Source organism: Felis catus, chromosome A3 (assembly GCF_018350175.1).
Source record: "Felis catus isolate Fca126 chromosome A3, F.catus_Fca126_mat1.0, whole genome shotgun sequence".
NCBI classification, from domain to species: Eukaryota; Metazoa; Chordata; class Mammalia; order Carnivora; family Felidae; genus Felis; species Felis catus.
The window spans coordinates 106,837,036-106,860,931 of NC_058370.1; the positions used below are offsets into that span (position 1 = coordinate 106,837,036).

The 23,896-nt window shown below is 37.7% G+C and overlaps 1 pseudogene; it reads right to left on the reverse strand.

Annotated features, from left to right (window-relative positions):
- Positions 1 to 2,568: 2,568 nt before the first annotated feature.
- On the reverse strand, positions 2,569 to 3,994 carry LOC101097886 (annotated as a pseudogene).
- Between the last annotated feature and the right edge of the window lie 19,902 nt (positions 3,995 to 23,896).

The window sequence follows — 23,896 nt, forward strand, 5'->3', positions numbered from 1 at the left end:
TCTTGAAGTAGAAAAATGCAAGTTAACTCAACTTGATCAACATTTATTTACCTTGATATAGAGTGGATATATATTTTAAATGAGAAAACTGTCCAAAACTGAATTGTTTACCAAACGCAGAGAGAATCCAAGTCCTAGTTTTGACTATAATTATAGGAAAATTTTAATGCACAGATTCACACACAGACACACACAGAGTCTGTTTTGAACAGTTCCAGCGTGCATGAGTTTCAGCTATGGCGACTTAGTTAAATAACACCACCCCCCAAAAACACAGTTCAAATTTTAATTACAGTTTATTAACTGTGAATAATTGCATAAAGTACCAGTGATACTGTTATGCCCAGAATTCGTGATCCCCAAAGACCACTAGGGAGCCGAGTCCGATGCAAAAGCAAAGAGCCTTTATTCGAGCTAGCTCAAGCTCAATCCCCTACCTGCACCGACGCAGAGGTGAGATACCAGGGAAAGAGCGAGTTTCAAAAGGACAAAGGTTTTATAGGGTCTAGGGGCAGCCGATTGGCTGGGGAAGGGGCGTGGCCTCGGCCGATTGGCTGGGGAAGGGTCAGAGTCCTGTTAGGCAGGTGAGGGAGGGTTTACTCAAGGGGAGGAGGTGTGGTCAAGGTGAAGGACACAGAACAAGATGGAGTCAGCTGGCGTAGTCCCGCCCTTTCAATACTACTAGTTCATTGGCCCACAAATCACTGCATAAATAACAGAAGTGCATCATGATCGACAACCAGTCCTCTCATTTGTTTCAAAGTCTGCCCATGAGTAGTCACTGCTCACCTGTTAGTTCATAACCCGGTAGCAGGTCCCAGAGTAAGGGATGCCAGTAAAATATTCCACGTTAAAGGAACTCTCAAAGATATTTCAGACATTGATAGCACAAAAACTAAAATGTTGGAAGGTAATCTAAATTTAGGAAGAAGTACGATAGTTTGCTAAGGCATAGAAAAGGTCTCTGCTTCATATAAATTATACAACAAGAACAGTAAGGTAAGCACCATTCAAATGTCCCTCGGTAAGTTTTTTACAAAAGAAATAAAATATTTTAATTTCTCAGTGGTTCTAGTATTACAAATTGCAGTGCACTAAATAAATATTAATTTTACTGTTTTTCATCCGTTGATACATTTATAATAGACAGTAAGAGGGCTTTGAATGCCTTGACAAAAACTTTAAAGATCATGGAACAATCAACATTTTTCTTATCAATTATTAATATTACACAGGTTCAGGCTTCACAGTCATTTATACATAACTGTACTACCATACAATGTAAGAACTATGTATATGATGAGATTAAAGGGTTGTTTTGGGTTTTTTTTTTTACATTTTTATTTATTTTTGAGAGACAGAGAGACAGAGCACAAGAGAGGGGCAGAGAGAGAATGAGACACAGAATCCCAAGCAGGCACCAGGCTCTGAGCTGTTAGCACAGAGCCCGACGCGGGGCTCGAACTCATGAACTGTGAGATCATGACCTGAGTGGAAGTTGGTCGCTCAACCGACTGAGCCACTCAGGTGCCCCGATGAGATTAAAGTTTTAACCTCCAATTTGAAATAGATGTGTATGTCTTCCTCTGGGAGTAATTTTGTTATTAGAGGCCTTAACTGATCAGTAATAAAGAGAAAAATATTTCTGGTGAGAGCTTATTTTTCCTTCCTCAATTGATCCTGTCTGAATTCTGAGTAAGAAAGCTGTCAGTAACAGGAGGAAAGTGCTTTCTCAAGGACAGTATTGAGAAAGGAATAATCTTCCCTGCTAGCTAATGACTCAGCAAGATTAAAATGACAGGTTTCTGTAGACCCCTCTCTGTTAACACAGCAGGTACTGGTCCTTTTGTTTTTCTTCTTGACAATTGTTTAAACCTTCATTAATAGGTGCTTGGTGTGTGTGTTGACTTTTTTTGAAAAAATCAAGTTGTAAACTTTGATTACAAATTAAAAATGATCTTCTTAAAAATCTCAACTTGACCAAATGTGAAACAATTTAAAAACCTTAAAAAATTTTTTTTTTACATTTATTTATTTTTGAGAGACAGAGAGAGACAGAGCACAAGTGGGGGAGGGGCAGAGAGAGAAGGAGACACAGAATCCGAAGCAGGCTCCAGTTTCTGAGCTGACAGCACAGAGCCCAACATGGGGCTCGAACTCACAAGCCGTGAGATCGTGACCTGAGCCAAAGTCAGACGCTTAACCGACTGAGCCACCCAGGTGCCCCTCAAAACCTTGAAAAGGCCTATTGAGAAAAACCAGGCTTAAAGAAGCAAAACAAGACAAAAACAAACAAACATGTTTGTTCTTACCAAAAAGGGGCGTCTTTAGGTAAAAATTATAAAAGCCCCTTGCTACATAGATAATGCAGATAATCCTGTTTATCTGGTCCATGAGCAAAAGGCAAGCACTTAAGATCTTGTGCTCTGATCTTTTGTTCATTTCTTCTTGCTGGAATTTCATATTAATTTCTTCATGTTGGGTGACTAAATCAGACGATGGTAGAGTTGGTAAGCTGCCATTTACTCAGCCCCACCCTGCTCAGCCTGGGAGCTGACTGATGAATTCTCAGCTGGTCTCTTCCTCAGCTTGTGCCTTAGGGTTTTCCCAGCATCTGTGTAGGGGATTGAAGTAGCCACAGTACCTATGTTGAGGTGGCTGCTTGACATTGGGTCTCATCTCCTTGATTTTCCATATCTTCTGCATTGATTCTCCCTAGCCTGTGGTTGGCTCCGAGAATCCCTCCGGAACTGTGCTCTGTACCCCCAATATACTGTCTCACTGGCCTACCTTGTTCTCCTGCACTCTGGTTGTCTGCTCCCTCCATTACCTCTCCCTGTGCTGGAGGGTCAGAAGGCTGTGGCTGACTCCCAGTGGGTCTCTGCAAGCAGGTAGGTGGGAACGGTGGCCTGCCGGAGGGCGGTGCTGTGAGGCCTGGCCTTCTGGAACATGCTCTGATCCCTCCTTCTTTGCCCTACTCTCGCTATTTGGGTAATTTTGCTGGGAATTGCATGGAGGACCCCTGTCACGTCGAGGGCATTTCTCAAGGTCACGGTCGGCTGCATATTTACTGCTTTGCCCTGGAGCTCCGCCAGGGCCTGCCACATTTGCTGCCTCCACACCCTTTTCTCCTTCAACATCAAACTCTGCCATCCCTGGTCACCTACCCTGCCACGAACCTTCCGGGGTTGTAATGTACAATTACATCTTCCTTGGTGTCATTACTGTTGATGAAACCATATCCGTTTCTTACACTGAACCACTTTTGTGTTCTTAAAACCTTCCTTGTGTTGACCTCTTTGTTCCCTGGGGACAAAAACTACCGATGTGAGGCCACCGGGCTGCAGCTCCCTGCACTCCTGCCTGTCGAGGTGCCGCCCTTGATGTCCGCAACGCTGAGGGTGCGGGCGGTGGGCAGCTGCTGGTCTTGGCCTTGCTGCTCTCCTGGTGGGGCGGGGACAGAGGCAGGCTGCTGGTTGCGGCACCTCCTGCGTGGGTGTGAGGGTGGGGCCCGGAATCCGCTACCGGTTGAACTCCTTATTGTTCCTTTTTCACAACTTCAGAAACACGTGTCTCTAGGTCATCTGCCAGTGAACCACTCGCCAAACGTAGAGATTCGCAAGCTCTACTGTTATTAGATCTACAGCAAAGGGTTAAACGGGTCCAACTTTGGCTCAGGTCATGACCTCCAGGTTTGTGAGTTCAGCCCACATCAGGCTCTGCGCTGACAGCTCAGAGCCTCATGTTACAGCAAATAACTCGGCTCCCTGGAAGGGACAGGCAACACGCACTCAGGCAAACCGAAAAGACTGTTTATTTCGTACTGGTGCCTGTCCAGCGGAGTCATCTCCAAAGGCTGAGCACCTAGCTTAGGTTTTACTGGCCTTTTATACATATGTGCTTCCTGCTTGGGCAGGGCTAGTACAGTCAAGCTTCTGGTTCCTGGCTGCAGGCTTATACAAGCAGCAAGCAAGACTTCAGAAGCCAAAAGCATGCAAGGGGGAGTATCCGGCCTCTGACATCAGGCTGCCCCTCTTTATCTGCTTTTTTTTAAAAAAAATTTTTTTTTCAACGTTTATTTATTTTTGGGACAGAGAGAGACAGAGCATGAACGGGGGAGGGGCAGAGAGAGAGGGAGACACAGAATCGGAAGCAGGCTCCAGGCTCTGAGCCATCAGCCCAGAGCCCAACACGGGGCTCGAACTCCCGGACCGCGAGATCGTGACCTGGCTAAAGTCGGACGCTTAACCGACTGCGCCACCCAGGCGCCCCTTTATCTGCTTTTTATAACCTTTCTTTCCCCTGGAACCTGCTTCAGATTCTGTGTCTCCTTCTCACTGTCCCTCCCCCGCTCACACTTTGTCTCTCCCAAAAATAAATAAACATTTAAAGAAATTTTTAGTGGCGCCTGGGTGGCTTAGTCGGTTGGGTGCCTGACTTCAGCTCAGGTCATGATCTCACGGGTTTGTGGGTTTGAGCCCTGTGTAGGGCTCTGTGCTGACAGCTCGGAGCCTGGAGCCTGCTTCAGATTCTGTGTCTCCCTCTCTGTCTACATTTCCCCCACTCATACTCTATCTCTCTCTCTCAAAAATAAACATTAAATAAACAATAATTTTAAAATGTTTAAGGATATACAGCAGAGATAAAATCACAGAGATTCAAACTCTACAGCAAAGAGAAAGGAGCAAACTGATAAAGCCCACAAGATAGATAAAACTCAAAGTCATTATTCTTAGTGAAGGAAATCAGACACAAAATAGTACATATCCAATAAAAACTCTGAAATGCAAACCGATGCGTAGTGATAGAATATCACAGTAGCTAGCCAGCACATGGACTGCAGAGGGACAGAAGCACACTTCTGTAGTTGATAGAAACAGCATTTGTATCTTGTGGTGGTGGGTTCTCAGCATATACATCTCTCAAAACTGATGGACGTGTGCTCCTCGAATGGAGGAGTCGTATATACATTTTATCACACTAAAGTTATTTAAAAATCATAGACATTCAAGATTCCAGCAAGGTTAGGCTAGAGTGTGGTAAACCCGAGAGGCACCAAAATGTATTCTTTCTACAATAGAAATCTTCCACAAAGATTTCTACACTAATTTTTTAATTCTGTGTTCTCCATCACAAAACTTAAAAAGACAAACGTCACAGGTGACAGCTTCTTTACTCTGAACTGATAGGTGTTATTCAAATAGGTGTTCATTTGTGTGTATACTGGCATACCTCATTTTATTGTTCTTTGTTTCATTGCACTTCCCAGATCCTGCATTTTTTACAAATTGAAGGTTTGTGGCAACCCTGCCTAGAGCAAGTCTGTTGGTGCCATTTTTTCCAACAGCATTTGCTTACTTCCTGTCTCCGCGTTTGGTAATTCTCATAGTATTTCGAACTTTTTAAGTATTATTATATTTGTTATGGTGATCTGTGATCAGTGACTACGACTCACTGAAAGCTCAGATGATGGTTATTAGCATTTTATAGCAATAAAGTATTTTTTAATTAAGATATGTACAATGGTTTTTTTGACATAATGCTGTTGCACACTTAATAGACTATAGTATAGTGTGCATATAACTTCTGTATGCCCTGGAAAACCAAAAATCCCTTTGACTTGCTTTATTTCAACATTTGCTTTATTGCAGTGGTCTGGAACTAAATCCACAATATCTCTGAGGTATGCCAGTGATTCTTTGGTGCTACATAGCAGTGCCATGGTATTCTAATCATTATTGCTATGATCAGAAAAGAAGTGGTAGAGATTTTCTATATGAATTATTCCTTCCCATTAAGTGAATATTAATTTGTGCTGATCAAGCAAAGATTTGCAGAGCTCAGAAAAGGGAAACATGTATCATTAAATCTCTGCAAAGTGGGTATGTTGTTAACATCTCAACTCAAAAGTGCTTGCCATGTTTAAATAGTGAGAGGAAAAAAATCCCTTCTAATGCTTTAATTTTACTTGTATTATAGTTTTTTTAAATAGATGTATAAGATGTATAAGAACCTTGTCGTGTATACGTTATTTATACCCATACAGGTTAAATGTTATTATAAGAATAGCTCAAAGTCATTTTTCTTTAAAAGGAATTTTAAAATTATTCAAATTTGAGAAATGGCTAACAAGATCACTTTGAAAATGTTGCTAATTTTGTTGTAACTTCGTATCTGGTAATCTACGTCTATCAAAAGTAGTATGTCATTAAAATTCAATATGGAAGCATTATTTGTTTGAAGTCATAATATTCGCTCTGGTTGTTCATTGTATATACACAATATTTTAGTGATATTATCAATTAAACAAGGGTTATTAGCTCGCCTTGATAAGTGACTATGATTTTATTCAGGCACTATGAAAACTCATTTCTGTTTATAAATTGCAATTATCAAATGTGTTAGAACATAAGCAGTTCACACTTGGGATCACTGATATGTATGGCATGATTTTTAATGAACTGGCTGCATCAAAATACATTTTTTGAAAGCTGCATTTTTAAAAGATATTTCTGATAATTTCTCTGTTGGATATGTTAAAAACAAACATGTTTTCCTTAGCAACCAGGATACGTAATGAGAAAACTGGAGACAGAAAATTCTGTGAGTCCATTTGTTCCAGCTAATGCTAAACCAGTATAAAGGCATTTCCTGATGATTTTTTTTTTTCATGTTCTCCATTTCAATAAACCTGAAAATCATAGCTCAAGCCTCCAGTGGAAGCAAGGAAGCCAGCTGGAATTTGCTCAACCTTGAGAAGCAGGAAAAACAACAACAAAACAAGAATACCAATTAGAGAAAGCCAAAAATTGTAATGGAAAAAAAATTCATAACAATTAGAATCTCTCCCTGAACCTCGCTTCCCTTTTGTTCCTATCCAGCAACCGACTGGACAGTGGGCCTTGGACATTGGAATCGCTGTTTCATAGTCAACACAAAGATAGCATTCCTTTGTTTTTAAAAGAGAAGGTTTTCCAAAATGAATCCATACAATGATGGGTTTAGGGAAGAGTAGATTATTTTTATGAGAAAGCTAATCAAAGCTATGAGGACTTAAACTGGAAATATTCAATGATACCTTTAGTCTGGCCAGTTATTTTTACACATTGAAATCCACCTAATAATTAATTTTTACCAATTTTGCAGAAAGAGGACAGGGACAAAGGGCTCACATGTCACATATCACTTGAGCTTCATTCTGTGACTTAACTGCTTTAATAGTGTGCAAGACAACACCATTCAAGATGAGGCAGCTAAGTGATTCGGTAGATCAGACTCACATCTTATATCCACTGGCCCGTGTGTTGACTTCTGCAAGTTACTTCCCCTTTACAAATCCATTTTATAGCTTTAAATGAAGTGAATAGACTAGCTCTGACATTTTCAATCAAAGCTTCCATGAGCATACCTTCCATGAGTATACCTCAGAGGCACCTAGGGATCAGAATAGAGAGTGACCGAGCAAATGTCCGTCCACCTGTCCCTCACCCCCATCCTTACCCCCATTCAACAGCAAACACCACTATTATGTATTTATAGGATGCACTTGGGTGGACTTTTTTTTCTTTTTAGAGAAAAGGGACCTACAAATATATTTTTAAGTGCTTATAACTATTAGAATAAATTATCTCTGTGGTGCCTTCTAAGATCTGGAATTAAACCTAGCAATGGAAAGTGACATTTAGAACTTGTTAATGCTGTAAATGATGACACCTGCATGTCACTAAAAGATAGGCATGTTTAATATAATAAGTTCCCCCACTTAAAACCAGGTTGTGAGGCATATATTTGTTCATAAGTTGGATGTTTGGGAGATGGAAACCTTTTTTAATTGAAACAGTTTTTAAGGTGAAGTGGGGAAAAAAAAAAGAAAAAAAAACCACTAATTTAACTGCCAAAGTAAAAATGGTCTATTTTCAATAAAGAAGAGTGGGAGCTATGGTCTCACAAAAGCAGCAATTAAAATTCAGGTAGGAAAACAGTAGCATAGATGGACTTTTAAACCTCTTTGTTTGTAATATTTGAAGACAAATGACTTTAGAGTTATTTAATCTATTTCACTATGTTCTTTGATTTTGAAAGTTACCCAGAGACATGAGTTGAGAGATAGCTCTTTTCTGGTGTTGGCATGGTGACTGGGAAATAAAACAATTAAAAAATTTAAAAAGCCAATGGTCATTGAACTTTATTCAGAATGAGAGATTTGTTCAACTCCATACCCCTCAAACATTAAAAATGTGTGTTAAAAGTGGGGGCGGGGGGTGGGAAGTAGCAACAATAGCTTTTACTGTGTAAGTATCCCTACCTTAGTTCAAATATATTGATTTCTAATCACAAGAATTCAGGTTCTTCTGAGTTCTGCCGATAACTCAGGTAGTGGCTCTATTAAGACTGCTGGAATGCTCATATGCTTTGAAAATCTTCCCTGAGGCAAGAAAGTTTGTTTAAAAGATTAATCAATGAAGGGGCGCCTGGGTGGCTCAGTCGGTTGGGCAGCTGGCTCTTGATTTCAGCTCTGGTCATGATCTCATGGTTTGTGGGTTCAAGCCCCACATTGGGCTCTGGACTAATGGTGCCGAGCCTACTTGGGACTCTCTCTCTCTTCTGTCTCTGTGCCCACTCTCTCTCTCTCAAAATAAATAAATAAACTTAAAATAAAATAAATTTTAAAAAAAGATTAATAAGTGAAGATCTATGAAAAGCAAACATAAGCAAATCTGTCTATGCAATCTAGTCAATAGAAATACCAATAATCTACTTATTTTACATACTATTAATTCCACTTAATTAAAAATATCATATTTGGAAATGTTTCCAATAACTTATAGGAAAGTCTGTTTCATTTATGCTGGAATATTTTCAGGCTACGTAGTGAAATGGGAGAAGATGATTTAGAATCCATAGCTTATGAATAAATACATTGCTCAACATTCTGAATAAATGGGACAAACTTCAAAAGGTATTATAATAATTTCTATAAAATTCTACACTGGTGAACATAGAATTTTATAATTCTTGGTTGTTTATATATTTTGGAAGCATCAGTGCCCTCTTGACCTTCCAGCAGTGGAATAATTGGGCATCCCACAAAAATTCTAGTTTCCATGAGCCTGATTGTGGGAAGTAGAAATCCCATATTATTATATCCCACGATTATACTTATCATGAAGAGAGTTCAATGGTCATTCATTCTAAAAGCTAATACACCTTGGGCACTTTCCATATATTCCGACACCCTGCAATAATGAAGGAAAATTGCTAATAATTCACCTATAACTACTGTACTGAGGTTCATCTTTATTGTTTCATCATTAAAATAAGAATTCTTCCATATTTTTATTTTTTAAGCACCATGACAGGAGCTCTTTCTTTGCCCAGTCATAAGTACACAAAATTCCTCTCCTGACTTTGATGATAGGCATGCATTAGTGCATTCTCTCACACAATACACACATACACACACACACACACACACACACACACACACACATACACACAATTATCTTTCCAATTCCCCACTTCCCTTATTATAGCACAAATCTCCCTGTGCAAGAAATTTGAAGGTTGAGTATATTCCTACAAGGTTTTAAACATCAGAAGGAATGTGCTTCTTAGGTAATTATTTTTAGGAAGATAGTATGTACTTTTCCAGGCAGAGGTTTCATTTAAATATGAGCATGAGTGATACATCACACATAGTAGTTCTGTGACATTTGGGGGAGAAAGGTATCACCGAAAACACACACATGCATCATGTGGTATTAGGAAAATTATGGCTTCATTAGATTTCTGTTTAATTCCAGGAATCACTATTGTTTCTTGGAAACATACATTTCAGAAAGAGAAAAATGTATTTCCCTTTTCTGAGAAAGCAAAACCCAGGGGCAAAGTATGACTTTTCTTTATGAAATATTTGCATGGTCTTCCAACAACGTCAACATATTGGTGGATGTTGTTTTTCTTCTATATTTTCTTTCTCCTACTATGGGAGATAAAAATGACTGGATGGGAGAGAAAGATGTTCTCTCGATTATAGAGTTCTTTGGCAACATTTTGAATTTCTTTGCTATCCTGACTCATTAATCTGCATCCCACACGATTGAAGAATTACATATGCCTGACCAAAAATTTTATTTACTATAAAATAAACATTTAAATACAATATTCTACAAATTCTACTTCTGTAACAAAAATGTTTCTATTAATTTTCTTCCCAAATGTTATTACATAAGACATACTATGCAATGTTTCTTAATTTGAAATCAGGATTTTTTCCCAATCATGAAAAAAGACAGTGGTTTTTAGAAACTCTAAGGTAACAGTTTTTGTATCCTATCATAATTAATCTTGTGTGTAAATAAAGGGCTTTATAAGATTCTGCTTCTAAACCCAGTTTCTGAAGTCTTAACCCAGAATCTTCATAAAATTTATTACAAGTACACTAATTTAGAATTCTAGTTAAATGCAATTAATATATACCTCCTTAAAAAAGTTATTTAAATTGAGTTAAAAAATAGTTAAAGGTGGCTTAAATTAAAAGTGGAATAAAAGTTAGATACAATAGTTGGGATATAAGAGAGGCACCATAAATAAGATTTAAAATGTTTTAGGTGGGGGCACCTGAGTGGCTCAGTCGATTAAGCGTCTGACCCTTGATCTCACCTGGGATGGAACCTTGTATCAGCAGGGAGCCCACTTGGGATTCTTTTTCTGCCCTCCCCCTCCTCCTATTCTCTCTCTCTCTCTCTCTCTCTCTCTGAAATAAATAAATAAATAAATAAATAAATAAATAAATAAATAAATAAATAAAATGTCTTAGGTGGTAGGTTAGCTGAGTTGTTAGAATAGCTTTAAAAAAAAACAAAAGAAAAACATGCAATTAATGCAGATTTATATTTAATTGCCTGTGTTAATAATGTTGCCTTTTAAATGGTTTAAGTATAATGTGGTAAACTGCAGTTCTAGGAGCTTCTACGTGTATATATGTACTCAGGTAACCAGCGGCCAGATTAAGATACATGATGTTTCAGAAGTGCTCATCATGCCCCTTTTCAGTGAATACCCTGCACACTCAGGGTAACCAGCATTCTCTGTAACCTATCACAATAGGTTAATTTTGCCACTTCGTGGAATTCATATAGAAAAAAAAATCATACACTGTGTATTCTGTATGACCATCTCCTTTTTCTCATCTTTACATCTGTGATATTTATCTATACCGTTGAGTGTAACAGTAGTTCATCTCTTATTTCTAAGTAGTGTGCCACAGAATTTACACCACAAATTATTTGTACGCACGTGCTACTAGTAAGGAGCAGGCCAAGCCTCTGTGCTCAGTACACAGTTTATTCAAACATGCCCATCATAGTCTCTTTCGCCACCTCTCATCTCCGAAGGGGAAGGACCAGCGATGGAACCCAAAGCGGAAGATCCCCATCTTTTATGCAGTAGGATGATATGTTATTTATTTTTGTTGCTGTTCTCTGCATTTCCATTATCATGGAGAAATAAACCTCTAAACTCAGAATTCAAAACCCAAAGAGAGCCACTCCCTTCCATTCTTAAGAGAATGGCAGGACTCAATGACTGATAATTTTATGAATCTTCCCTGAAGGCTGTAGGCAGAGTGTAGGAAGAGGACAGGGATTTGATGGTAACAGAAATAGTCATTCTGCAGGTGGACAGGACACACGTGCTTGAAAGCAGGCAGGCGGTAATGTATTGATGGATGTGATGTGAGAAGGATGTTAGTATCATTTGAGCGGATGCGTGCAAGAACTCAACAATTTCAGGTTCGAAAGTTCCTTTGGCTCAATAGATCTTTACATATCACTTGATCTAAAACCATGCCCTCAGCTTTCTCAAACTTTCAAATCATTTTTCCAGTTTTTCAGATAACTTCCCCAGCTATAAATACGTGAGGTAAATTGCATGTAATTAAATTATCATGATTTAGGGGCGCCTGGGTGGCTCAGTTGCTTAAGTGTCACTTCGTCTCAGGTCATGATCTCGCAGTTCATGAGTTCGAGCCCCATGTGGGGCTCTGTGCTGACAGGTCAGAGCCTGCAGCCTGCTTCAGATTCTGTGTCTCCCTCTCTCTCTGCCCCTCCCCCACTCATGCTCTCTCTCCGTCTCTCAAAAAATAAATAAATGTTAAAAAAGAAAATTAAAAAAAGTTATCATGATTTATTTCCTGTTACCTTAGCACCTCTAGCCCTCACCTTTTTTAGGAACCTGGATGACAGCCCTTTTATTCTGAAATATGGTTTGCATCTCAACAAATAAAATTAGATATTAATAGGACCAAGGTTATTCTTGAAGTAGTTCCTGTTTTTTTTTCTGCAACAATTAAATGTGTTTTAATTATAAACATGTTTTATAAAGTTTAAAAACTGATAGAAAACATATTAAAATTTATTTTATTTTATTCCTAAAATTTTTGTGTGTGTGCGTTTCTATTTCTAAAATGTGGAAAAAAAATTTTGGTGCAACATATTGATTTTTTTTTAAATTTTTTTTTTCAACGTTTATTTATTTTTGGGACAGAGAGAGACAGAGCATGAACGGGGGAGGGGGCAGAGAGAGAGGGAGACACAGAATCGGAAACAGGCTCCAGGCTCTGAGCCATCAGCCCAGAGCCCGACGCAGGGCTCGAACTCATGGACCGCGAGATCGTGACCTGGCTGAAGTCGGACGCTTAACCGACTGCGCCACCCAGGCGCCCCAACATATTGATTTTTAAGTAAACAACAGGCATTTGCAATTATATGTTTCATGCTTCATATTTTTTCTTATTAATTAAATTATTTATGTACTCTTATTTCACTTGCACCACAGCCCAACATTCAAACTGTACTCTTAACTTATTTTTAGTTCTAGAGAATTATTGACATTTGTAGATAAATCCATTGTTCACAGAATAAATCAATGTCACATTTTATGTACTATTAAAATTAATAAGGCATCTAATTTATATATAATTCTTGAAGTTTTAGAAATATTATTTTTCACCACCTGTGATGTAAAATACATTAAAATATTTGGTATGGTCAGCAATTCATAAGTATTTATTTTTTCTACATCATTTCTTCCAGTCATGCACCATTCAATAAAGGAAAAAAAGGTTCATTTTTAAGAAAATCTCACAAAACCCATGGTGTTCAGTTTTGCATAAATAATTCAACATCATGTGTTGCAGTATTTTTGTCTTAGTTTGCTTTGTTTTATTTTATTGAAATATAGCTGACATACAATGTTATATTCGTTTCAGGTGCACACCATAGTGTTTTGACAATTCCATATATTATGCTGTAGTCACCATGATATGTGTGGCAGTGTTTATTATAAAGAATCATCACTTTGCCATCGGAAGAATGACAGTAAGCTCATTATACCAAGGTGGGTCAGTTTTATGATTGTTCTTAAAATGCTTGTTTCTATATCATAGAGAAAATTGGTTGCTTTAAAAACCAATTTCTGAAGGTAATCCATTTTAAAAGGTAAAAGTAAACCTTAGACTACTCTAAAATGCTCACTTTTATGCAAACAGTTATTATGGATTAATGTATTGTTAGACCTGATGATCTTTCAGTGATTATTTCAAATTGATGATGTTCTGGAATTACCAACTAAAAATTTGAAAAGGAAAAGTCAGTAACTGGATGTCAACTGGTGATACCACGTTCAGTAAGGTTTTGTCCGAACTAACCTGATTTTCTGTGGTGACAGGATTAGCAAATTGCATGTTGTGGATAGAATAAGCCCTTAATTTTATTTAGACATTATTAAAATCTTTCATAGTGTATTTTCTAAAACACTGGGAAAATATTTATTGACAGCAATATACTCCACTGATAAACTCCCAAAGAGTGTGGCTCTTAATGGATTCATAGCAGTGTCTTTTATGGACTGATACAGAGCTGTCAACAGTTTCATCAACAACTTGGAAGATGAGAGAGAAGACATGGTTATCAAATTTATAAATGACTAGAAACCAGAAAGGTTAATTAATGTAAGAAATAAGATGCAAGAAAGTGTCTATGACTATGAACAGCCAAGTCAACATGATGAATTTTAAATGTAGAATATGCATTTCACATTAAAAGATATATTAAAATAGCAGGGGAAATCAACTTGAAAATGATTATATATAGTTTTGGGTGTGCAAGTGTGTGTGTGTGTGTGTGTGTGTGTGTGTGTGTGTGTGTGCTGGTAAGAGAGTTAGTAGTTTTATTTACAAATAAAACTAATGTTAACTAAGAATATCAAATGACACTTAGCGGTGGCTGGAAGCTTGAGTTACATTAATAGAAAAATAGCAATTTGACAAGAGAAATACCAACTCTTCTGTGCTCTCTCTGGTTGTACTGCAGCATTATACACAAGTTTGGGAACCACATTTTAAGATCAACAATGACAAACTGAATAACTTGTCCATCAGTGATTCCTTATCTTTGGGAGATCACAGATAATATTTCATTAGGAATCTAAAAGAAGTTATAGATATCTCCCCAGAAAAAAATATGCATACACAGAATTTTATATATAATTTTGGAAGGTTTACAGTATTCCTTGAAACCCATTTATGAATTTCCTAGGTGTTCGTGGACTTTTAAGAATCTCTGATCTAAGACCAAGTGGTGAGGCAGTAAGGACTGTGAATTCCCTAAAATATGAAAACACTGAAAGGAATTGAAGGTGTTTTGTTTGGTCTAAAGAACACAAAAGGGTAGGAACAAATTAGCTGCCATCAAACATTTTAAGAATTTTCATGTTCAAGAGTTATTATATTTATTTTATGTATCTCCAATGAGAAGGATAGAAACACCAGAGAGACATATTTTGTGTAAGTAGAAATAGAATGAATGGGAGGCATTTAATTCAATTTAACATTCAATCAGTGCTTTCCACATGGTATGCTAGACTAGGAGGGCGAATGTAAATATCAAATGAATAAAACATAGTCTTTCCTTGGGATGTTTGGAGAAGAAAGTTCTAGCTCAAAAAACAAAGTCCCTTTAAAGAGGAATTTAAAAAATATGCCAGCCCATTTATGACTATATAGTATAGATTTATCAACCTGGAGTAAATTTTTATTGCTAGGAAAATAATGAGTTGAATGGTTACACTTAGTAATGCAAATGGATAGTATTTTAATAAGGCTCATTGCCCTGTGAAAAAGAACAGGACTTTTGAGGCTACCCACAGCTCTTATTCTGAAATTTCCCTGGTATACAGAGGTGATAGCTGGATCGTAGGTAAAAATATATGCGGGGCCAAGGAGAGTCTTGAGAAAAAGGAATACAGATTTCTTCCTCTTTTAGGATCCACCTTATTAGAGCTTCTGTCATAGATTGAGATGTTCCAGATGGATATTTCCTTGCAGGAAAAGAACTTCAAACTAAAATTTATCCTGAAAGGCAACTGCAGGCCCTATAAGTTCTTGAATGAGAGCTCATTCTAGCAGAGTATGCTCTCTGGGCTTGGAAGCCCTACCTGACCCAACCACATGGACAGAGAAGTTCCATTTTAAGTGAAATGTTTGATCATGTCAATGTAATCCAGAAGAATTGCAATCTTCAGAGTACAGAGTACTGTGCCATTCTTCTGTCCTCTTTACTGGTACCTGGGCTAGCAAAGTCATCTGTGAGGCATAAGCATACAAATGCATTGGACAGGGTTGCTTCAGTTTTCAACAGTGACAATTTTTGTGTTGCGGCAAAAAACAAACAAACAAACAAACAAACAAACAAACAAACATGGCATCCGGAAAGTGGTCACAGTAGCTCTCCAACCCTTGTCCTTCCTGGTGAATGGATAAAATACTACTCATTTAATGTGAATAAATTCGGGGTACCTGGGTGGCTCAGTTGGTTAAGTGTCCGACTTCAGCTCAGGTCACGATCTCACAGTTCGTGAGTTCAAGCCATGCGTACAGCTTGGAGCCTGGAGGCTGCTTCACATTCAGTGTTTCCCTCTCTCTCTGCCCCTCCCCCACTCACACTCTATCTTTTGAAAATAAATAAGCATTAAAAAAATTTAAGTGAATAAATTCTGAGGGACGTTAAAAACTGTGGGCTAAGGGTATAGAAAATCAGGAGGGAGATGCTGGTCTTCCTGGAATTATGAATTGCATTTATTAATAAAATGGAAAGAAAAGAACATTTGCTCAGTAGGTCATTGAATCTTGAAGGGAATACACCTGGATTTGTAGGTTTGAATTTTCCTTTCTAGTCTTGTCTATTATAAGTTAGAGTAGTGATGGGAACTGAAAAGAAGAAGATAATGCCCTAGTTTATTTCCTCAAATTAAAGTTCAAAAATTATGGTAGAAGGAATATCTCCTCCTCAAAGTCTAAAAGTCGTGGTAGAAGGAAACAAGATCAATTGACCAGTGTAATGTACTGTTCACTGCAAAGGGTCTATTCATCTTGAATAGTATTTCTGTGATCAACACATTGAATATGAAAACTCTAACTCTGGATAATACTAGAATAGTGATGCTTCAGTGGATGGACTTATCATCAAATTGACTATACTTTACCCTATGCTAATTAAATATAAATCTGTAGGTTTAGTGCCTAGTCATCAATACATATATTTTTAATTAATAGAGATTTAGATGACTTTAATGTGCAGCCAGGATTGAGAACCCTTAGCATGGAGAAGTGGTTCTCAGAGCGAGGGATAGCAGCATTTGTATGACCTGGGAACGTGTTGGAAATGCAGATTCTCTGGTCCAATTTTGACCTACTAAATCGGAGACTGACAGATGGAGCCCAGTATTCCCTGTTTTAATGTGCCCTCCAGATGATTCTAATACACACTCAATTTGTGAATAATGTCATAAAGCCTTATGAAAAGTCACAATTTTTCTAATTAAATAATACAAAATGAATTTGTTCATTAACCAGTTACAACCAAGATGTTATGTTGGAGGTAAGAATAGTATCTGTTTCTTTTGTATACACCCACCATCGAGATAAATGTAATGCATGCGCTGAGTTCTCAATAGTACGTGCTGATTAACTTGCCCTTGTGTATTTAAAGGTGATTTGTATGCCTAAAATGATAGAATACCAGTCATGTTCATCCATACAAAGTCCCTTGCCACTTAATGTGTTTTGTTTTCTTCTGTAGTAGAGGTGAATAGGGATAGATAAATCCCTCGCCATTCACTTCCTCAGCAAATATCCATTGAGTGTGTATTAGGGGCCGAGTATTATTCTAGATTGTGAGAATACCCAGTGAGCAAAATAGACAAAGCTCTTTGCCCTGGAAAAGATAACCTTCTGATGGAGGAGTCAGAAAATAAGCAAAAAACATTAAAGTATAAATTGTATGTTATATTTGAGAGTTATAAGTTATATAGAAATTAAAGAGCAGGTAGGGTAAAGAGATTCAGAATTGTGCAGGATGATGGGGTAAGGGAGGCCATTTTGCAAAGCCGAATAGAGTAGAGAGTAAAACCCCCAGAGAGAAAATGAGATTTGAGCAGTGACTAGTGCTGGAAGAGTAAGCCAAGCAGGTTTCTGTGTGAAGGGCTGTCTATGGAGAGGGAACATAGAGAACAAAGCCGGTAAAGTAGGAGCACGCCTGGGGTTTTTGAAGACCGTAATGATAGGCCAGCACTGCTGGATCAGTGTGCACAAGGCTGGCAGTGTGAGCAGAGAGGAGGTAAGGGAGATCGCAGAGGAGGATCTTGCAGGCCATGTAGAAGGGTATGGGCTTTTATTCTGAGTCTAATAGGAAGACGTTGGGGTGACATGATCTGGCTTACCTTTTTTTTTTTTAATTTTTTTTTTCAACGTTTATTTATTTTTGGGACAGAGATTCTAAGGTTTTTGGTCTCAGGCAACTGGAAGAAGGACTATACACACTATTATCTCCCCCCTTAAGCCTTAAAGTGTTCATTTTCGATGCCGGAAGAAAGAACACTGGCACTTTACCACCCTGTGCTCTATGCCAATTGATGGCTGAGTTTAAGAATCGTGGTATTTGTGTCCTTTGAACTGCTCACAGTACTTTCTCTGAAGGACACATACCTAATAGATTTGTATTCATTTATTTATATATTTAACCAGCACTGATCCAGCCCTAGGAGTTGGGGAGGCACTGGTGATGAATTACTAACGAGACAGACAGGGTACTGCTAATGTGGAGCTCATGGCAAATTAAATAACCTGATCATGCAGGACCCTGCGATTCAGTTTGACAACTCATTGTATTCTTCTGCCTTTCCTGTACTCCCTGACTGACACCTTAAAAAAAGTCAACTTCCCTAATTTGGTACCAGACCATGACTGATTTTGGGAAAAAAAAAATACCTGTAGAATTAATATACGTGTAGGCAATGTTGTATTTCATATTATAAGACAGGTAGAGAAAGGTAACCAACATTCTGTGAAGCCATCAAGGAGAATGAATAGCACGAACCTGTCTGAAACGACTCAGGCAAATTGCTTTATTCTTTCTGGACAAGTTCTGTGCATATGAGAAACATAAATATGTCTTACATGGCTATAGTAGTGTAGAAAGTTAATGACGAGACTGGATCTCCAAAATCTTAAAAAACAAAAACTAATTTCTTAGCCCCCAAAAGGAACACCTTAAGTTAAATGTAGGAAAATATTAATACTCCCTAGACGCTTTGTGCTAAGACTATTTGTGCTTACAAATCAGCTTTCGGTAGGTACAGATATTAGCAAAATGATTTTCATGAAAAAAAAGCTTTTATTGAAATATTTAAGTTTCCTAGATGATTCAGAATGTTGTATGTTTTAAAAGACCAATATCCGGGGCGCCTGGGTGGTGCAGTCGGTTAAGCGTCCGACTTCAGCCAGGTCACGATCTCGCGGTCCGGGAGTTCGAGCCCCGCATCAGGCTCTGGGCTGATGGCTCAGAGCCTGGAGCCTGTTTCCGATTTTGTGTCTCCCTCTCTCTCCCCCCCCGCCCCCCGTTCATGCTCTGTCTCTCTCTGTCCCAAAAATAAATAAACGTTGAAAAAAAAATTTAAAAAAAAAAGATAAAAGACCAATATCCAAAACAGGTATCATTAAAAACGGTTATTTTCTGTAGCTACAGATCCATTTTTTTTCCAGTATTTAAGACTTTCATTGTGACTTCCCTACCCCAAAGTGGGTTATGAAATAATTTGATGAATTAGATGCAATTTGTGCATCATTTGACAAGATTTTTCTCTTTGTTAGTTCAGAGGACCTTTTTGATACAGAAAGATAAAATAAAAATATTACATTTTGAACTATCCTTTGGGGAAAAATTATGTGCCCAAGGGCTGTACCCATAGAGAAATAATGGGTTCCCGGAATATTGTCACAAGACATATTCTTCCATCTTCTTTCCCTCTCCACCCCCAGCAATAACACAAAGAAAAAAATAAAGGTTGCAGAAAAAACACTTTCGAAGGCACGGTTTAGCCAATTCAAGTGCAATGTGTATCATCCTACAGTACTACAGGCGTCCTTAGAAAAATGATTTTATAGTTTCAGACTCCTAGCCATGCTTCCCTTCTGTGCAACACTGCCTGGGAAGAGCTAGCTTGGAGTGCCAGCCTGTCAGTCAAAACCCCGATGATGTGCCAAACCCTTGCAGGCCACCATGCTTTTCACTATGGGACCTCAAGGGAAATGTGTGGTTTTGTATGAATGTGTTTCCAGAGAATACAGAAAATCCAGGTATTTTCTAATGGCTAGGAGAGAAACTATGTGGAAGAAGAGACACATTTTCTAGGAGAGATTATTATATGAAGGCTAACCTAGGTTAATCTTTGGAATGGAAGAATGCAAAACTGAGTCTAACTATCTTAGGAGATATCTATGTGTTCTATAACAGTAACTACAATAACGTGTGCATTATCAGCGATGCATATAGGTTTCAATTGGTTTTTTGAAAAGATCCAAGCCATTGTTTTAGAGCATGATGCGTTTATGTATGTTTGTATGTACCTATGCACGTAGTCCGTACAAACCAGTACAGACCTGCAGGGGTCAACTGATATGAGCATCCGGAAACTTCTCAGTTGGACAGATAAAATTGGGTCTATTCTGAAAAGGAAAACACAGGCTATTTTTCATGGTTTCCATCCTTGTGAGGCTGAAAATCTTCTCTGGATGCCTACACTCAGTTTCCAAGGACAATCTCTGCTTTGCTCTGGCACATTATGCTTATCACAGAATTATGTTTTCTTCAAAGTTATTACTTGAGAGAAGAACAGATGCCAAATATATATAAAAAATAACTTCCGAATATCTAATTTTTCTTCACATATCAAGTAAATTAAAAAAAATTTTTTTTGAATTGATATTTTGGATGGCATTCAATGTTCTTCTCTTTAAATTTTAAGAGTCCTGAGTATCTTGCCAAGCATATAAACCAAATTGTATTGGAACTGCAAGGCTTTAATAAGCAGTCTCAGATATTGCCTCCCCACCCCCACATGGCAGGTCTCTCTTTTATTGGAGCCATCTTTTACCAAGCTGCCAACTTCCCCTTTTGCTAAATGCTCATAAACCTCCATCTTCTCATTGACTCTCTTCTTGAGTTCACGTTTTGTTCCTCAAGATTCCAGTCGTTGAATTTGATCATCTTTTTTTTCTTTTTGCAACTCACACATCCCACACCCTCTACCTAATGTCACTCGAGAATCGTCTTTACCTTTTGGAGACATTGCCATTTACATTACTAGGACCAGGGCTCTCGATGTAAAGGCTCTTTCCTTAATTCAAATAGCAAAAGCAGTCTTATTAAATTGGAGTTACAGCCAGCCACAGTGAACTTCTCTTCAGACCAAACACCTCTTTTATCCTGTCTGCTCTTTCTCTCTGAAAAGAATGTTAGCGTCTGTAAGTAGTGGTGACAGGTCCAGAGAAGATGAATTTCATAATATTGTGGAAAAGAACAATAATAAAAGAAACATTTCACTCCACTTTTACTGACTCTCCAGAGAATACATGAAATTAAATGAGTTATTTAAATAAAGCACACTAGGTCAATGGTTCCAGCTCAAAAAAAAATTTCCAGTTAAAGAAAAAAATAAAAAACAGCTAACTTGGTAAAGCAGAAAAAGGTTTTTTTTTTCCAAGGCAGAAGTTCTGTTTCTTCAAAAGAAATCTTAAGTAGAGGAGGACTAATGTAAAGTATGTCAGCTTTTCTAGTCAAAAAATACACAGGTGATGTGGCACTTGGATGGCCCAGTTGGTTGAGCATCTGACTCTTGATTTTGGATCAGGTCATGATCTCAGGGTTTGTAAGTTCGAGCCTGGCATTGGGTTCTGCACTGATTCTCTCTTTTTCTCTGTCCCTTTCTCTCTCTCTCTTTCTCAAAAATATAAATAAAACATTTAAAAATATACACAGGTGATATTTGGAGGCTTCCCTTCCCACTCACCAGTCCTCAGTCTCCCTCAAAATCAGCAGTTAAGAATCTCAGAGCATATTTTGAAAACAACAATACTAAGAGATACCAAGCTCTGAAGGGCAATGTTTATGATCTGGAAAAATCTCCTAATGATGTATCTTATCTGGTAATCGCTTAAAATTATTACCTGAATATCTATGCTTCAAAAGAAGAAATATTTAGGGGGGAAAATGGCATTATAAACAAGTTTGCCTATCAGATTGTATGTTAATATTTCCAAGAATGGGTTCAAAACTGATGAAGGTAACTATATCTCATTGCCACCTTGAACTATATTCTGTTTAAATAGCATGGTAGAATATAGTCAGATTCCAAAAGTATCATTTCAGCTGTGGTTCTCAAAGGACAAATGTATAAGGAGACCTGATACCAATCAACAGACCCTCCTGTGAAGAGAAGTTGTGCAACTAGTTTTATTATGGCACGAATGGCAATTATAGTACTTTTCATCACTCTTACTAATGTCATTTTCCTGGAGATCCCTGGGGGGGCCATGAAAGATGGTAATACCTCTATGCTTCAAATAGCATTATTTAGGGTTTTTCCCCTTTTCCTTAGACAAGAGTTGATTTGAAATAAAAATTTCATACATTTAAGGTAGCCTCTTTTTCTCTTATAGGAAAATGTGGTTTTCTTGTTAGGGTTTAAAAAAAAACTAACAAATATATATATATTTCCCACCATTTGCTTTTGTTTGTTCTTCCCTAAGACCTATTCTTCTACATGACAGGTTCAGTGGTTCAGTGCTGATTTCAGGATACAATCAAGGGTCATCAATGTATTTCATAAAGCTTTTGAACAAAAAAATCTGTATTATACTCAGATCCTATCATTTTTGTAGTACTGGATACTTTTGGTGATACAGTTTTGATGGTATACACGTGAGCCCATTATAACAGAGTTACATTTGCCGCTCCCTATAGAGGTACTAAATCAAATGCCCGCCCATATTTTAGCCATTTCAAAATCATGTTCTAATTAAACTTGTTCAGTCCGTGGCATTCACCATGTTTTGAAACCATATAATATTTAATCAGTAGCTCTCATACAATGCATGCCATACTAGGAGAAAGAAGCCTACCCTTGCTTAAACATGTCAAAAGATATTGATTAAGAGGACTTAATGAAACAACTTTTCCATTTGAAGAACCAATTCAATGTCTAGGTTGAAAATTCTGATTGAGAATGTCAGAGAAAATGATAAATAATTTTTTTTTGAGCGAGAGACAGAGAGCGTGCATGAGTGGGTGAGAGAGGCAGAGGGTGAGAGAGAGATTCCCAAGCATGCACCACACTTAGCGTGGAGCTGGACATGGGGTTGAATCCAGGACCCTGGGATGATCACCGGAGCCAAAATCAAGAGTCAGTCGCTCAACCAGCTGAGCCACCCAGACGTCCTAAGAAACAACTTTTTTATTTTACTTTTGCATAAGAGTCAACAAATAATCAGTTTAGCAACCTTTGGACAGGGGAACATAAATTCCAAAGAATAGCATCTATCCTTTGAGATAACATTAAAATAGCTGTGTGGATGGAGTAACTTAGGCAGTGCTCATTCTCATCATTTTTTTTATGAGTTTGGTTTACTCAATGTTAATTTTCATAGTTGATAGTATGAGTGAGAAGCAAAAATCTCTTAAATGCTGGAGAGGTATTGGATTACCATCATTTGCCTTTCTTTGGTCTCCATGGGCAACAAGGAAATGAAGGTCAAATAGGGAATTTCAACGTAACTTCAATCTAAGTTCAATATTAAATTCAATGAAACAGCATTTAAAAAACTGAGACATACTGGGAGTTACCTCAGTCACCTCATTCTTATCTTTCTGTGTCTGGCTTTTTCCACTTAGCATGGTGTCCTCAAGATCCACACATGCCATCACAAATGGTAGAATTTTCCTGTTTCACCTAATTGTGACATTTTTCAGTCGTTTGTTTTAATGCTTTTTCTGCTGCATTTACATCCTTCTTCAGGGCCTCCATTTACAAATATATTTAACATTTTGATATCCCACAGGTCCTTAAGTTTCTACACATTAAAAAAAATGTTTTTCTTTAACTGTTCTTAAGATTGGAAATTTTTATTGGTCCAATTTATTGACTACCATCTTTATTTTTCTGGTAAGCCCATCCAGTGAATTTTTAATTTCATATATTGCATTTTTTAGTTCTTGATTTTGTATTTAATTTTTAAAATAGATTCTAGTTCTTTGCTGAGATTTCTTATCTTTTTATTTACTGTGAGCATATTACCCTTTAGCACATTCAGAATGTTTATAATAGCTCTTTAAAGTCTAATGTCTTTTTGTGTTAATTCCAACATCTGGGTCATCTCAGAGTTGGCCTCTGGAAAGTATATTTTCTCTTGAAAATGTGTTGCCTTCTCTTTTTTTTAAGTCAAGTTTATTTTTTGAATCCATCACTTTGTGAATGCAGTATAATGGAAACTCGGGATTCATTT